Source organism: Trachypithecus francoisi, unplaced genomic scaffold (assembly GCF_009764315.1).
Source record: "Trachypithecus francoisi isolate TF-2019V2 unplaced genomic scaffold, Tfra_2.0 Lachesis_group0, whole genome shotgun sequence".
Taxonomy (NCBI): domain Eukaryota; kingdom Metazoa; phylum Chordata; class Mammalia; order Primates; family Cercopithecidae; genus Trachypithecus; species Trachypithecus francoisi.
Window position 1 is genome coordinate 45,761,530 of NW_022681453.1, and position 16,860 is coordinate 45,778,389.

Here is a 16,860-nt window from a genome sequence, read left to right on the forward strand (position 1 = left end):
CATATCCCTAGTCGCTGAACAGCACAATCCCTACGTCCCTGCACGTTGATAATCTCCTCTTGCCTAAGAATCAGGAGAGGTGCCCTTTCCTAATTTCGCGCTTTGGGGACCTGGGGCTGCCTCCTCTCGGCAGCACCTAGCAGGTGCTGCGCCCCAGTGCTCTCCTCCTTCGGCCGCGCACTGAGCATGCCCGACTCCGCTGCGCGCGGGCTCCGGGCCTCCCGCGCCTCTCCTCCTCCCCTCTTGTCTCCCGCCCCTACCCACCCACCCGCGCCTCTCCCCCTCCGCGCACTTCTCCCCCTCCCCGCGGATAAGGAGCCGGCAGCCTGAACTCCGGCGCGCCAGGTTTTTCCAGCCGCCGCGAGCGCCAGGAGGGAGGGGAACGCCGCACCAGACAGAGCACTGGGTTCAACACCAGGATTGGTTACAAGTAGGGAGCTTTCGCCACTACACCGGGCCCCTCGGACTGTGCCGGCGCAGCACCCGAGGCTCTTGCCGGCCCAGCGCCCAGATGCTGAGGTAAGTGAGGCGCGAGCTGTTTGGGTCTGGCTCCGGCGTGGGCAAGCAGTGTTCCGGGGACCCGGCTAGCGGATTTGGGGGGAAAGGGCAGGGTCCGCGCAGGCTGCCTGAAGGACAGAGAGGCTTCCTGGGGCTCTCACTCCTGCAAAGCTGGACAGCGTCTATGGGGCCCTACAGCCCAGAGCCTGACAGCCCTGCAGGGTCGGACCAGCGGGAGCTGAACGCCTGAGCCCAGAAGGAGTCAGGGCCCCGACGACGCCACAGTCACCCCACAGCGACCCTTCTTCTCCTTCTTAGTCAGAAAATAAGTTTGTTGCGCTGCGAGGCAGCCACAAAACAAGGAACCCAGAGTCCGGAATGCTTCGGGAACCCTTAAAATCAGTTCCTCCAACGGGTTCAGGCCACTGCCCCTTCTCCGTGCGCCCTCACGTGAGCTCTGGCGCCGGGTTCTTGGCGGGGCTTTTCTTCTGATAGCCCAGTTACAGCCCACAGCAGAGGGAGGCGAACTTGGGGTTTGAAGGGAATTGGGACTAAAGGAGCAGGAGCCCGTAGCCCTGATGGAAGGAGCCGTGTGGAAACAGACACTGATTTTTGGAGCGTCCACTGTGTGCCAGGCTGGGTGCTAAGCGCTGGGGCTACGGCGGCGAGCGACAGACCAGGTGCCTGCTCGTATGAAAGGTACCTGGCTTCCCCAATCACTGCCAGGGGAGCTTGTGGGGTGGCATTCGTTTCCAACAACTTCTGGGGGATTTCCAGTTTCTTTTGAGAGGCAAGACAACCGTCTTGTCTCCTCCCCGGACCCAGACAGCAGCGAGCTGTGCGCCAGGCGCCCCATAGACACCAATCCACTGGCGCTCCTTCTGGAACGGAGGGCTCAAAATCTTCGTACATTTTCTCTCTTGTGCTTCGTGTATATATTTTACTATTTATGAAAGGTATGGAGGTGAGGGTAGGAGGACGTGGGCTCCTGAATCTCTCTGAACCAGCCAGAGAGTCGGCTGCATGAAAACATTTTGCAGCACAGCGGAGCTCCTGCGAGGAGGCGGCTTCGCGCATCGGGAAGATAAGGCGGTTGTTTGCTGGCCAGGGTCTCCAGATTTGGTGCGAAAAAGCTTGCGGAGGTTGTGTAGGGCGAATCAGTGTGACTGAGCACCTTGGGTGTGTGGTCTGCGTGGAGGAGAGTGGGCTGAATCTTGAGGTGTGTTGGAGCTTTATTTGTAAAGAGGAGTTCCTGAAAGGAATGTTCGTGGAACTTTTTCTAGTTTTCCTGCTGGAATCAACATAGGGGCGGGGACATGTTTGTCAGAATAACAGTGTCATTTAATTGCATGGGAAGCTCTTGCAGTTTACTGTAGTGGGAGCTGTATAGTTTAAGGAGTAACGCCACATAACTGAATCGTTTGGACATCTACGTAAGATAATTTGGAAAGTGCTTGTACTTTTTTTTTTTTTTTTTTGAGGTTTGTGGTTTATGTCCTTTAGGGAATGGGGTAGGAGTGTAAAGACTGTGTAGGTACGTATGAGCAGGTCCACACAATAGCGTTCCCAAGTCTGGCTAATAGCAAGTTTGTTCTGTCTTTCTCTGTCTCTACCCAAGTGGGTGAAAAAGAACAGTGTGTCATGTAGACAGGCACCTTGGGGTGATTTGGGTGGCATTCATGAGAAAATTCACGTTACCCGTAAGTTTATTCTTGCTATTTTTATCTTGATTTCTTTAAAGATTTTGTGGGAATCTCTGCAATGGGTCGCAGGAGTAGGTAAGATTGTAAGGATCAAAACAAGTTTCATGAGAATATTAATTTTGCTACCTTATGAAATAGCTATTGATTTGTTTGTTGAAGCTGGTTTCAGCTGCTCTGTCTTGTTGAGGAGAGATGATGATGATAAACCTCATTGTTTTTCCATCTGAACCCTGGGAGGTAGCTGGCAAGGATGGAAAAACTGATCTTTTCAGTTAAAGACTAAGAGTCTAAGAGAAGTGACTTGTTTAAGGGTGCTTGTCAGAGCCACATGTAAGTTTCAACAGAGGTAGATTTTCTATTTGCAGTTTTTTTCTTTTTCTTTTTTTTTTTTTTTTTAACAACACTTTTCAGTTTCTTTGAGTTGTAAAACTTTTCAAGTCAGTTGGGAGTCAATTCAGTACCTTTCTCCATAGTCATTTCATATTGGCAGATAATTAAGAGTGATTAGAGAACAAACCTTTCAAATGATGTTGGATTTTTTATCATTCACTTATTTTACCTACTTCTTTCTCCTTTTTGTTCAAAAGTAGGTCTTCTGATTTCTTTTCCGCTCTAAGCACTAAATCTTTTGGCTGCAATTTTTCTTCTGACATGTGTACAGGACATCCATTCCTTCAATTTAGGTCTTAAATACAGCTTCTCAGCAGAAAATTCCCATGCATGGTACTGACTTTTCTACAAGTTTGTCTGATTATGATTTTAACTTGTTGATTCTTCTTTGTTATGTTTGAAGACAGACATAATATACATTAGCTTCAATCTCTCTTATCTTAAAAATTAATATTTTGTACAAACTTGCTTTTATATTGTTTTAGTTGAATGAACCTATTTCATATGATAGGCGGGGGTTGTCTCTACACACTGATTTTTTTGTTCCTTTTTGTTCATTTTTCCCTGTAATGCTATGTTTTAAGCCTAGTGAAGGAGGCAAGGAGGCAGGATTTACTGCCTAGATTTATCGATCTTCATATTATTATTGTTTACTATCAGAAGATATCAATAACATTTATTTATAAACTGAAGACATGCTGTTATATGATACACTACTTGTAAAACACACAGAAAAAGAAACAAAAAAAGATGAATAAAGCAAAAATTATGAAATAGAAGTTCTCATGCTGTTGTTATGTATCCCAGTGGATCGTTTTGCACAGCCCCTGGGGTGTATACCACACTTTAAAGATCACTGCCGGTTTGATATTTTTAAAATCTTTCTCTCCTTATCTCTGCTGTGCCGTTCGTTATCTCTGATACTCTAGCCAGTTGTAAAACTGCTACACTTCTATATCTTTTGTAAAAAATAGATTAAGCACACTTGTCCTGTCATGGACTCATATGTGGATAGAATGAGCTATAAGGGATGAATGTGTTTTGGAGATGTCATCTTAGATCTCCCAAAGTAGATATACAGGTGAATTTTTAAAAATGGAGTTTTAGTTTAAAGATTAAGTACCAATGGTCAGGAAGTGAAGAATCCAAGGAGTAAATGAGAGAAGATCGGAAGGACACTTTCCACATTGCAGTGTTGTGTAGAGGCTGGAAAGTTCATAAATCTTGAAGCAGATTAACCCAGATCCAAATCTGGCTCCATCATTTATGACATTTACAGTACTGGGCAATATAGTTCCTTAATTTCTGTGAGCCTTAGTTTCTTTAGCTATAAAATTGGGATGACATCTATTTTAAGGCATCATGATAGGGATTAAACATGAGAGCATGAGTCGACATGGGTCAAGAGCTTGGCTCTATTAGATTGGCTTTTTAACAGCTATAATGGATCCAAAAAGGATACTGCCTCAGATGTGAAATATATTTATTTCTTGGTTGTATAAAGTCCCAGAATGGGTGATCATGGCAGTACTCCTTCAAAGTGTGATTCAGAGACCCAACCTTCATCTCTTTTGTGCCCTTGCCATCTTCAGCAGGGTCACTGTGCTTACTTACATCAAGCCATTGGAAAGAGGAAGACTTGGAAGGATGTTAATTGCCCAAAACTGGAATGAGTGCATATTACATTTCCTTACATTGCACTGGCCAGAACCCAGTTCTTTGTGGATGTATGTTGCTATTAAGGAGGCTGGGAAATACAGTCTAGAAGTGTTATCCAGGAAGGAGAAGAAATTGTTGGGGGAGCAACTAGGATTCTCTGATGTTTTATTACTATATGTGATATTTCTTCCATGTTCATTGACTGTTACTTCCCTTTCTTCTCCTAACCCTTGTTTTTTTGTTTTTTTGTTTGTTTGTTTGTTTTTTTTCTGGTAGAAAAACTGGAATGGATACAATAAATAATAATAGAAGCAGTTAATACATACATAGTGCTTACTATTTCTGAGATACTTTTTAAAGCACTTTGCCCTACTTTGCCCTTCTGTTATTATCTCTGTTGTACAGATGAGGAAAACTAGGCATAGAGAAACTAAGTTATTTGTTCATCATAGCTAGTAAGTAGCAGAGCTAGGATCTGAACCAGGTTCTCTCCCTCCAGAATTGATTTTTTTTAACAGCTTTTTTTGCTTTTGCCTCAATGCTTTTCTTATTTAAGCCACTGGACCACTTTTTACTTTTGCCTATATATAAAAAATGTCGCCAGGAGAATTTTTTAAAATACTAAAGTAGAAAAAAAAGATGTAATCTGTAACATACTGAGCTTTGCAAATTTTTTTTATTTATGTATTTATTTATCTTTATTTTCTGCATGACTAAGGGGACTGTATATATATCCCAGGTACCCCTTTAAAAGAAAATGGTCCCTCTTGTTCTCATCCTGCTGGCCCATTTCCATTAGAGAATCTGCTTCATCTTACATTTCCTATGTATTTGTCTTTCATAAAAATGCCTGTTACAGTTTTGGTTTCCAATGGCTGCAGTAGAAATGTGTAGTGGTCAATAGTAAGAGTTTACTTTTTGCTAAGATAGTTGTTGTTCCAACATTAAAGAGTCAGTTTTTTCCTCTTGTTCAGTATGTATTTGTTGCATCTTCACAATTAGTTGATGATATATATCTTCTTACCATGTAGGTAGGCATAAATACTGTATACTTACCAGTCACTTCTTTTCCAAAAGACCCTGTTCATTTCCTCTTTAGTTTCCTTGAGCCTCATGTCCTGAGAAATTTGCTTTTTTTCTGAACTCCTTTCTTCCAATTTTTCCCACTTCTGTGCCATTTATGTCTACGTGTGTGTGTGTGTGTGTGTGTGTGTGTGTTTCAAGCCCCTTCTTGTGATTTAATGGGGTTGGAGGGCTGGAGAGGTTTTCACATGCTTACTGTCATGTTTTCAACCAAATTCCACAGGGTTTTGTAACAGGCTAACATGAGCTGCTGTAATAGATAAGCTCTTAATTTTCAGTGACTTATTTTAACTTTTTACTTCTTGCTCCTGTGTGATAGTTCAGTACTCGTAGAATAGGTCCTGATTGAGTGGCTGTCCATGGGGTCATTCAGGGAATCAGGTTCCTTAGAGTTTTGTGGCTTTGTTCTTCTTTAAGTACCTAGAGTCCTCATCATTCATTCAAGATACAGGGTGTGAGGAGATAAATAATTCAGAGAAGTCTCATTGGAGGTTGTTGTAGGCACAGCCTGCAAGTGGTTATCATGACTTCTGCCCATATTCCCTGGGGTGGACCTCAGTCATTTAGACATCCTTTACTACAAGGGAAACTGAGAAGTGGCATCTGGCAGAGTGCCTGGGGGAGAAGGGAGAAAGGAAAACAGGTTTGGTAAATAACTAGCCAGTTTTGTCATAAGTTTCCAATGAGAGCATGTGAGAATATCAGCGAATTCTCTAGGTATTGGGAAAAGAGAGCATGGATTTTGGTTATTTGGCTAATAAATGCCCATTCCCTTGCTTCCTTTTAATTTTGACCTCTATTACTATCCCATTCTTAGTGCATATGGTCTGGGTGGGATTCCATTTCCCATTTAAGGATTGGAGCATGGGAACCTGGTCTCGTCGGGAAGAGCATTGACTTTTCCCGTCCACAGTAATTGCTTCTAGAACAGAACAGGCATGGCCCAAGTGAGAACCACTGCAGTGAGATGCTTTGCTTTTTCACAGTGGCTCTAGTTGGGTTCCATGCATGCCCTTGAACTAATTCCTATAGATAAGGAGATTAGAACCAGGGAGCATATGGGCCTGCCACTGCTACAGCTGTCTTACCACCGAAAAAAGAATCTAGAACTGCTGGGGTCATCACATATTACTTGAGAATGAAGCCAACAGAACGGTAGCAAGGGGCATGATGGAGCAAAACCAGCTCCTCTTGCATCATATGAGCCCATTTATCTGGCTATGTCTAAGGTGAGTTAACCTGGTATATTAGTCTGTTCTCACACTGCTATAAAGAACTGCCTGAGACTGGGTAATTTATAAAGGAAAGAGGTTCAATTCACTCAGTTACACATGGCCTCAGGAAATTTACAATCATGGCAGAAGGCACGAGAGAAGCAAAGGCATGTCTTACATGGTGGCAGGCAAAAGGCATTCTTACATGGTGGCAGGCAAGAGACATCAAAGGAGGAAGAGCCCCTTATAAAACCATCAGATCTCATGAGAACTCACAATCTTGAGAACAGCATGGGGGAAACTGCTCCCACAATACAATCACCTCCTACCACGTCCCACCCTTGGCATATGTGCCTTATGGGAATTACGTTTCAATAGATGAGATTTGCGTGGAGACACAGAGCCAAACCATATCATTCTGCCCCTGGCCCTCCAAATATCATGTCTTTTCACATTTCAACATACCTTCCCAACAGGCCCCCAGAATCTTAACCGATTTTGGCGTTAGCTCAAAAGTCCACAGTCCAAAGTCTCATCTGAGACAAGACAAGTCCCTTCTACCTATGAGCCTGTAAAATAAAAAACAAGTTAGTTACTTCTGAGACACAGTGGGAGTACGGGGATTGGGTAAATGTTCTTATGCCAAATGGGAGAAATCAGCCAAAACGAAGGGGTTACAGGCCCTATGCCAGTCTGAAACCAGGCAGAGCAGTTATTAAATCTTAAAGGTCTGAAATGATCTTCTTTGACTCCATGTCTCAAGTTCAGGTCATGCTGATGCAGGAGGTGGACTCCCACTGTCAGGGGCAGTTCCGCCCCTGTGGCTTTGCAGGCTACAGCCCCCCTCCCAGCTGCTTTCATGGCTGGAGTTGAGTGTCTGCTTTCATGGTGCACAGTGCAAGCTGTCAGTGGATCTACCATTCTGGGGTCTAGAGGACCATAGCCCTCTTCTCACAGCTCCACTAGGCAGTGTCCCAGTGGTGACTGTGTTGGGGGCTCCATCCCCCATTTCCCTTCTGCACTGCCCTAACAGAGGTTCTTCATGAGGGCTCTGCCCCTGCATCACACCTCTTGCCTGGACATCCAGGCATTTATATACATCTACTGAAATCTAGGCAGAGGTTCCCAAACCTTAATTCTTGTTTTCTGCACACTCACAGGACCAACACCATGGGGAACCTGTCAAGGCTTGGGACTTACACCTTCTGAAGCAATAGCTTGAGCTATACCTTGGCCCCTTTTAGCTACAGTTGGAGTGGCTGGGACACAGGGCACCAAGTCCCTAGGCTGTGCACAGCAGGGGACCCAGTGCCTTGCCCAAGAAACCATTTTTCCCTCCTAGACCTCTGGCCTGTGATGGGAGGGGCTGCCACCAAGATCTCTGTCTTGCCTTGAAGACATTTTCCCCATTGTCCTTGCTCCTCATTACTTCTGCAGATTTCTGCAGCTGGCTTGAATTTCTCCCCAGAAAATGGGTTTTCTTTTCTATAGCATCATCAGGCTGCAAATTTTTCAAACCTTTATGCCCTGCTTCCCTTTTAAACACAATTTCCAATTTCAGATCATCACACTCAAGTTTAAAGTTCCACAGATCTCTAGGGCAAGGGCAAAATTCTGCTAGTCTCTTTGCTAAAGCATCCCAGTTCTCAATAAGTTCCTCATCTCCATCTGACCTGGACTTCATTGTCCAAATCATTATTAGCATTTTGGCCAAAACCATTCGACAAGTCTCTAGGAAGTTCCAGACTTTCCCACATCTTTCTCTCTTCTGAGTCCTCCAAGTCTCTAGTAAGTTCGAAACTTTCCGACATCTTCCTATTTTCTTCTGAGCCCTCCAAACTGTTCCAGCTCTACCTGTTACCCAGTTACAAAGTTGCTTCCACATTTTCAGGTATCTTTATAACAGTACCCCACTCTCTGCAGTACCAATTTACTGCATTAGTCCATTCTTACATTGTTATAAAGAACTACCCAATACTGGGTGATTTATAAAGGAAAGAGGTTTGATGGATTCACAGTTCTATATGGCTTGGGAGGCCTCAGGAAACTTAAAATCATGGTGGAAGGGGAGAGAGAAGCAAAAGTATTTCTTACATGGCAGCAAGCAAGAGAGAGTGAATGAGCAAAGGAGGAAAATCCCCTGATAAAACCATCAGATCTTGTGAGAATCATTCACTATCACAAAAACAGCATGAGGGAACTGCTCCCATGATCCAATCACCTCCCATCAGGTTCCACCCTTAACACTTGGGGATTCCAGGGATTACAATTTGAGATAAGATTTGGGTGGGGACTCAGAGCCAAACCATATCACCTGATGATTTTGCAGCTCTTCAGATTCATAAATTACCCTTTGATGTAAGCTGATTTGGGTTGGATTTTTATCACTTAAAGTGAATACTGATTTATTAGACCAAGGAAAAAAGAGGAAAGAATACTGGATAAGGATGGGAGTGGGGGTTTTATTTGTTTGTTTGTTTCCTTGAGCTCATCTTCTGTTACTTGGGTTGTGTGCCTAACAGTTCCACTCCCTCATAATGCATCAGACTTCTAGTCAAGAACCATTTGGGCATATCCCTACCCAGGCACATAGAGCTCTCAGTAAATTATAAACTTAAAGGTATTAATTATTCTCAAAGCTTATCTCTCCTTACAGAGTTATGGAAGGGAAATGAGGTGAAATCACATCCTCAGGCTTAATACCCTCTTCCAAGATTGCCTGTGGTCCCTCCTGGATGACGCTTTCTTTTCCAGCATTACTTCCCTGTTCCTATCCTCCTTCTGGCTTGCAGATCAACTGTAACAATCTAATCAACCATCCTGGAAGTTTTCATGTAACTTTTTTTTTTTTTCATTACTCTGTTTACACTGCCTGTCTGGTCTCCTCTTGCTGCCCTTTTCTACTGTGTTAATTACAGTTTGCACAATGCTCAACTCAAATGTCACTAAGTTAAGCCTCTTTCAATTCTATTGAGGCATAAAGAATGGCTCCGTCCCCTGTACATACTCTCACTGTACTTGTTTCCATGCCACTGATATAATATCTGTCATGACAGTGACCATCTCTCTTGCTTTTCCCAGGACAGAGGGGTTCCCGGGATGCTGGACATTCATTTTTTAAACCAGGAAAGTCCTTATCAAGCCAGGACAAATTTGCCTTGCCTTCTACATTGTAATAGCTCTCATTTCACATGCCACTCAGTATAATGGAAGTTCCTTGAGACGGTGGATAACAGCTTGAAGTTGGGAGGCAACATTCTTACCAATCCTAGATCCATTTTGTATTAGTTGTATGACTGTGAGCAAGTAACCTGACTTTTCTAGGTTACAGATTCATCATCTGTGTAGTGGGATAATATGTGTTTTGTAGGGTTGTTAGGTAATTAAAATACATCATAAATTAAATCACTTAGTTTAGTGAAGGACACATCTATAACACTGTCTAAGGCACACGAGTTTTGTGAAGATTATGTAGAGTACTGCATGCAAAGTACTGGTAGTACAGTGCCCGAATCCTAGTAAGCATCCGGTACACAGTTTTTGTTATTGATTATTGTTATTCACCTTTAAGTATCTCTTGCCTAAAGCATAGTAGATGCCAAAAATACAATTACACTCGGAAAATATATGTTCATGGAGCATAAGCATTGTTACTCAGAGTTTGTGGTAAGTGGGGCAAGCAGGTCAGTAAGAGTGATTAGGAAATATTTGTGATAATTACTTGGTCTTTGAAACTTGAAAAAGCTGGAATTGACTGCAGGATTAGTTTCTTTTTAGAAAGAGTTTGTTTTTTCTTGCATATTTAAGCCAGACTCAACAAATTTTCATAGTTTGGAAAGAAAATATTTTCCATATTTGGGCAGGGTCAATATCAGTGTGTAGCCCCTAAGTACATATTTTCATTATTTTTATTAATTAAATAAAAGTGGCACATTTGGGGGACCAAAATGCAAATATTTTGTCTTTTTTTTGGTTCATAAGAAAATGAAGGTTAGGGCAGTAGAATCACTACTGTATTATTAATCATCATTCTATAATGATTTTGAGTGTAAAAATATCATATAAATTTTTTGTTGTTGTTCTTAACCACAGTAACGTATTCTCTCTACCTTTGGGCTGAACTTTTGTATATAAAAATACTTTGTACCTTGCACACTTGTATTAATATAAATCGTGAGTATCCATGTTGCCTGTGCCTTTCAGGTTTGTCATGGAAATTTCCAGTGAGAACAGGTGTTGCATGTGTGCTTATGCTGAGATGGGTCCAGTTTGGACAAGAAGACAATCAAACAAAACAATGATATGACTCAAATCACCAAGTATGTTCTGTAAGACTTGATTCTAGGCACACTGCCATCATTTTGAGTTGTGCAAATTTGTATTGTTATCTATATTATGATGGGTCTTCAACTACTAATTATAAATATGAATATTTTTGTCTTTAGTCACTCATTTGATTAGCTGTTAGCTAGATATTGATTCTAGACTCCTTACAGATTAGTGAACTAATTGGGAGTTCAAGCATTATTTTTAATGTATTTAATTGGGTGAATGGCAACTTTATAGAGACAGTGATTGCTTAAGTTGCACATCTAATTCTTAGTAAAAAAAATTATAGTACTAACAAGGTCATCTAGAATTCTTGGATCTAAGTAATGGTAAATGAAGGTTTGTTTTTAATATAACAATAGCTTTTAAAAATGGATATCCCTGTAAAATGTATTCATTTTCTGCTTAAGCAGGTGACTAAATATAATTTACTTCTTGATGACATGGGATCACCATGATAAACATAATTTGGTAGTTTAGAATAGAGTATGGGCCTTGGAATCAGACAGACCTGGTTTGAATCCTTGTTTTGTCTCTTACTAGCTGTGTGATCTCAAACACGTTCTTACTTTTTCAAAGGCAGTTTTTAAAATCTGTGAAGTGAAATCTTACAGATAGGCTGTGAATATTAATGATATACATTTAAGACTTTAGGGCAGTGTGCATGGCATATTGTAAGCATTAGGTAAATGAGCCCTATACTACCATCTTTACAACTTAAACGGAACGTAGTATCCCTAAATGTTTTATGTATTTGTTGTTCATTGTTTCAACATTCTTTGACACATTCCTGTGACACTGGGGGATGCAACAGGATCCCATCGAGTGCAGCTGAAATGTTGAGACCAACACTGGTGACCTCTGTCTGCTTTCTGCTGCCTTTCAGACAATCGTCATATATATCTTTTGCTTTGGTGAACTAGCCTTTTCTACTTACTGTTTCCCACCATTTGTGAACTGGTAAAATAAAATACACAAGCTGTTCAAACATTCTTAGTAAGAGTAAACAGGTTCAGAGTGAGACTGAAGCGGCCTGTTTCTCCACTCCCCACCTGTTTTGTGTGTGTGTGTGTGTGTGTTTGTGTTTGTGTGTGAGAGAATAATGGCATGGATGTTTCACATCCATTTTCACTGTACTCAGCTTTACCTCCCTACTTCCTGGCTGAGGTACTGAGAGTAAGATGTCACTATACCATAGCAGAAATAGAAAATAACCTGCTTCGATAATATTGTGACATGTATTTGTGATATGCTTTGCAGCAGCATCATGTTTGTGAAAATTCCTGTGTTACAGTGTGGAATGTTGGCTATCTTACCTGTAGTACAATAAACATTCAAAATCCTGTGCTCAGAATAATACAACATGGTCTTTATGGTATAAAGAGTTTTTCTTTTCTATTTTTTTCAGCACGTTTCAAGGTCTTACCAGTTACTAGAATCTCACTTAAAAGCCTTGGTATTTTCCCTTCATTTTCTTTTTTAAACCCAGTGGTCAGAATTCCTGATATGAAAACAATTATGGATACTATTAAGGTGGCTGTAATGAGTATATACATACTGTGAGGTCATTGACAATTTAGAGTTCTGTTAATTCTACTCAATTCTTGTAATAATTGAAATTCACCAGTATATTGTTGTTTATTGTATGTGGTATAAGTGAAATTAATACTTTTCTTTTAAACATTACTATTTTTAGAGAAAAACCTTTTCCTGTTCTTCTGAATTAATGATTTTTTACAAATTTTTATAGGTTTCTTAAAACGTGGCTATTTAAATCAACATATTAAGGTAAACTCTTAAGAAAAGAAATATAATATAATGTACTCCCCAAAATAATGAATCCCATGTTTTAGGTTGGTGTTTAGTCTCCACAGCTGGAAAACACTATTTTATGTGATATATAGGAAAGGCTGGAGGCAGACTTGGTGATTTAGAATGACTCAGTGATTCATATCTTGTCTCTACTGCTTATATATTTAGTATATATACAAATCTATATTAATGTTAGTATGGAACATTAGATCAAGTCATTTAACCTCTTTTAGCTTCATTTTCCTCCTACTTATAATGAGGAATTCCTGTAGAGTTGTGAAGACTAAAGTGACTTAATTGTATATACACATAGCCTTGTGCCAGGTGTATAATTAGACCATCCCTAAAAATGCTTATCATTATGATTTTACCCTTTCAATGCATTTATTCAATATGATGCTTGTGTTGTAGATGAAATATGTGGATGTTATGATTTACAAATATGAAATTTCATTATTTTAAAATACTCTATAAAGTGATTTATGTTTGCTCCTGTGCTTTTATCTGCAGGATAGACAATGCAATCCTCTCTGTGTAGAGACAGAGGAAGGCAACATTTCCATAGTGCGTTGTTTTATGGTTGACTATTATTGCGAGCCACTGTATCAGAACTGAGATGAGATTAGCACTATTTGAGATTTCATTTTGGAGAAATGGTTTTGGCTATGGTCAAGAATCTTATTTATTAGAAAGAATGAATTACTGAATAGGCTCTCATCTGTATTCTTTCTACTTCAACTGTAGCCCATCTTGCCATCCTGTAAAATAAATGCTGACATGTGACAGAGGAGAAATATAAAAATGTTTCCAGTTGCTTCCAGTCAAATGTGATTGAAATTTTATAAAAGATTTACACATTTTTTATTTGTAATACTGACAGTACTGGGAAATGAATTTCTGTTTACTCCAGAGAATAGCACTCACTTTATAGGTGCTTTGAATTTTAAAACTTAGCAAGCACAGCAATAATGACTGGTGTATTATTAGCGTGCATGTAAGAAGGAGTTTAACATATCTGAAGAGAAATGAGTTAATGTTATTTTACTTCCTATGTGTTTTTACAGCCTTTCAAGAATGAAACATTGGTAGTAAGTTTGTTTTGAATGTTTCTCTGTTTCATCTTTGTATGTTGGTTTACTACCTATTGTATGGGATTCAAAGAATGTTTATATCAAAAATTGTTTTGTTTGGAGCTCATCATTAGACCTCATTACTTAGATGTCGTAATTACTTTTATATGTTTCTTTCTGTATTTCTAACACATACAATGGGAATTTACTGTTTTCCTTTTTTTTTTTCTTCTGGTAAGTTACTAAGCTAACTCACATCAGTGTCTTAATTCCTGGAGAGAGACCCCCATCCGTTTACGTATATCCTATAGAATCTGATTATGGCCTCATTATGGAAATTGGCCTGACTGCAGGCTTCTAATTATTCATGCCCTAGTATTCTCCCCTGTTAGATAATTTCCAAGATGTACTCTCTACTATAGTTTCTAAGTAATTCTTCTGAGCACCAGACCAGTATTCATGAAAGACCTAAAATATATACTTTCAATGGAAAGGATGGTAGAAATTCAGCCAATTCTGCTTTCTTAGGCTTTTAGATTTTAAAAAGAGCTATAGAAATATAATTACACTGATGGATTTCACTACTCTCAATTGCCTGAATTACCAGGGTTGAGCAACTGAAGCGAGTGGAAGGGCTGTTTCCCTTATATCTGAATATAACATAATAAATTGTCCATCAATAGGGACTATTTGGGTTTGATATTGATCTTTGATGTTATGTATGCTGCATTTCATTGATTAAAAGCATGCATTCTAGTTGGGTCTAGATATACAGTCTAAGTACATGATCTATAGTTCAGAATAGAGTATCATTTATATAAGAAATTTGCCCATGGCTGTGATATAATTGTAGCCCATTGATTGGCATCTCCAAGGAGCTTGTGAGAAAAGCAGAACTTTTTTCCTCACCCAGATGCACTATATCAGAATTTTCATTTTATCAATTGATTTTTATTAAAGATTGATAGACATTGATTTGCATTGTATTCTTAACTAACTGAAACAACTGGTTCCCTGCTACGAGGCCTAAATGTCAAGCATGTATACAGCCTGCTTAATTGTATAGTAAGGACCCAATACTAAAGGATGAAGGATGTGTACAGTTGAGTTTGGCCAAATGATAATCAGAGTCTATATCATTTAAGACACAGATACACAAATTTTCAAAAATACAGGTAGAATATAGTCAATATGAATGGAATAGACAATGCTTTGAAAATCATTGGAGGGAGGCTTTATCATTTGTGAAAACATGTTGTCATCAGTTTTTGCTTGAAGCCCTTAGTGGTGAAATAACTCAAACCATTTTTCCTTATGCTGAAGGTCGAGAACCCCAAGTATCACATCTACCATCGCACTCATCAATGTGATTGGTCAGCCTTTACTGAGGTCCTACATAGACAGTTTTAAAGTTAGACTTCTTGCACATACATAAGGCATGTTACTTGTGCTTTCAAAGAGCTTTTTGCTTGATGTAAAAAGAAAACTCAAATTACAGTGTGATGTGGAATATAATGGTGGTAGTTTCATTGATATTATGGGAAAGAATTGATAAGATAAAGAAGAAACATGAGCAGTTTTCAGATTGGGGTTGGAAAGAGCACTTAAGACAGAGGATGGCCAGGTGGTGGCTCACACCTGTAATCCCAGCAGTTTGTGAGGCCGAGGTGGGCAGATCACTTGAGCTCAGGAGTTTGAGACCAGACTGGTCAACATGGCAAAACCCCGTCTCAAAAACCACAAAAAAATACAAAAACTGGCTGGTGTGTTGGTGCACACCTGCAGTCCTAGCTACTCGGGAGGCTGAGGTGGGAGGATCACTTGAGCTAGGGAAGTTGAGGCTACAGTGTGCTGTGATCCTGCCACTGCACTCCAGTCTGGATGACAGAGCAAGACCTTGTCTCAACAAATAAATCAATAAATAAAATTAAGAAAGAGGGTATAGTATGTACAATGACCATGGACTTAGGAGGAAAAATGGCAGAGAATGCCAAAGGTATGAGTGGACGCTGGGGTATGGGAGGGTGGCAGTAGGGCCTTCATTTGCACAGTGTCATAGACTAGAATGTGAATGTTATCCCAAGAGTTGGACCACCAATAAGCAATGACTGTGATTGTTGCATTATGGCATTGTGCAAAGTAGCATCTCTAGCAAATGGGACAAATTGGGGAATATGAGGAAATCGGGAGATACTCTTTATGTTGTAGAAAGCCATTGCAAGATTTTAAGGGGCTGGGGTGACATCAGATTGTTAACTCTGAAGAATCTGCCTGAATTCAGTATAGAGAGCTGAATGACGGACTGGGGGTGGTATGTGGAGTGACATCCATAACCTGTCTAAGCTTTGAGATGTATGCCTGGTCTATGATTAGTTATTTTCTATTATGTCTCATGTTAATTATGAAGGATAACAGTCAACTGGGTATGAAAGTGCATTTGCATTTTATATATAAAATATTTATATTTGCTTAATGTATTTCATATTTAATTCCAGTATGCAAAGGAATTAACAAGTAATTTGGAGCTTAAATTAGAGAACCAAGAAATTAAGCAAACAACAAAGGTTATTATGTACATAATGAAAAAAATCACAATGTAATTAAGTGCTTTTATATTGTAATATGAGAAGACATCTCATGTAGGTTGTAGGTTTCCAAATGGACAATTTCAGTTGAGTACAAGGCACTCTTTTTTTTCCTCCATTTAAAAACATTTGAATGTTTTATATGGCAGAGGTTTATATGACAAGGTAGACAGTGCTGATCTGCTGACCAATATATTTTCTAGCATCATTCTATGTTTCTCTCTTGTGACTGAGGTGCATTCCTTTGCTAATAACATTTGCTGTCCTTAGACATCATTAAAGGAAATTTAATGCTGTTTGACAACATTTCAAGTAGTAGCCATTGATATTGTAGTGGACATTTGTTTTTAATCACAGGAACAAGTTTTCTTTTCTAACAGCAAAACCTCTTCCACTGTTTGCAGTCTTGTTGGATGATGAAACCTCAGCCCACCCTCCTAATAGGAAGTGGACCATGAGGCCTCTCTGATGAGCCTTCAGCCAGGCTCTTCTCATTGCTCCAGTACATCATGCAGGC

The 16,860-nt window shown here is 40.1% G+C and overlaps 1 protein-coding gene and 1 long non-coding RNA gene across 3 annotated transcripts in view; one reads left to right on the top strand and one right to left on the bottom strand.

Moving 5' to 3' along the window:
- Positions 1-333: 333 nt before the first annotated feature.
- CNTN4 (contactin 4) overlaps positions 334-16,860 on the top strand; it is a 1,029,443-nt gene continuing 1,012,916 nt past the window's right edge. For both annotated transcript variants that reach the window (XM_033210483.1, XM_033210481.1), the window contains exon 1: positions 334-519. The gene's annotated coding sequence lies outside the window, so the exon portion shown is untranslated. The remainder of the gene's footprint in view (positions 520-16,860) is intronic.
- Positions 11,609-16,860, bottom strand: part of LOC117083162 — a 48,097-nt gene continuing 42,845 nt past the window's right edge. Inside the window, exon 3 of the long non-coding RNA XR_004436977.1 lies at positions 11,609-11,833. This is a non-coding gene — a long non-coding RNA (uncharacterized LOC117083162). The remainder of the gene's footprint in view (positions 11,834-16,860) is intronic.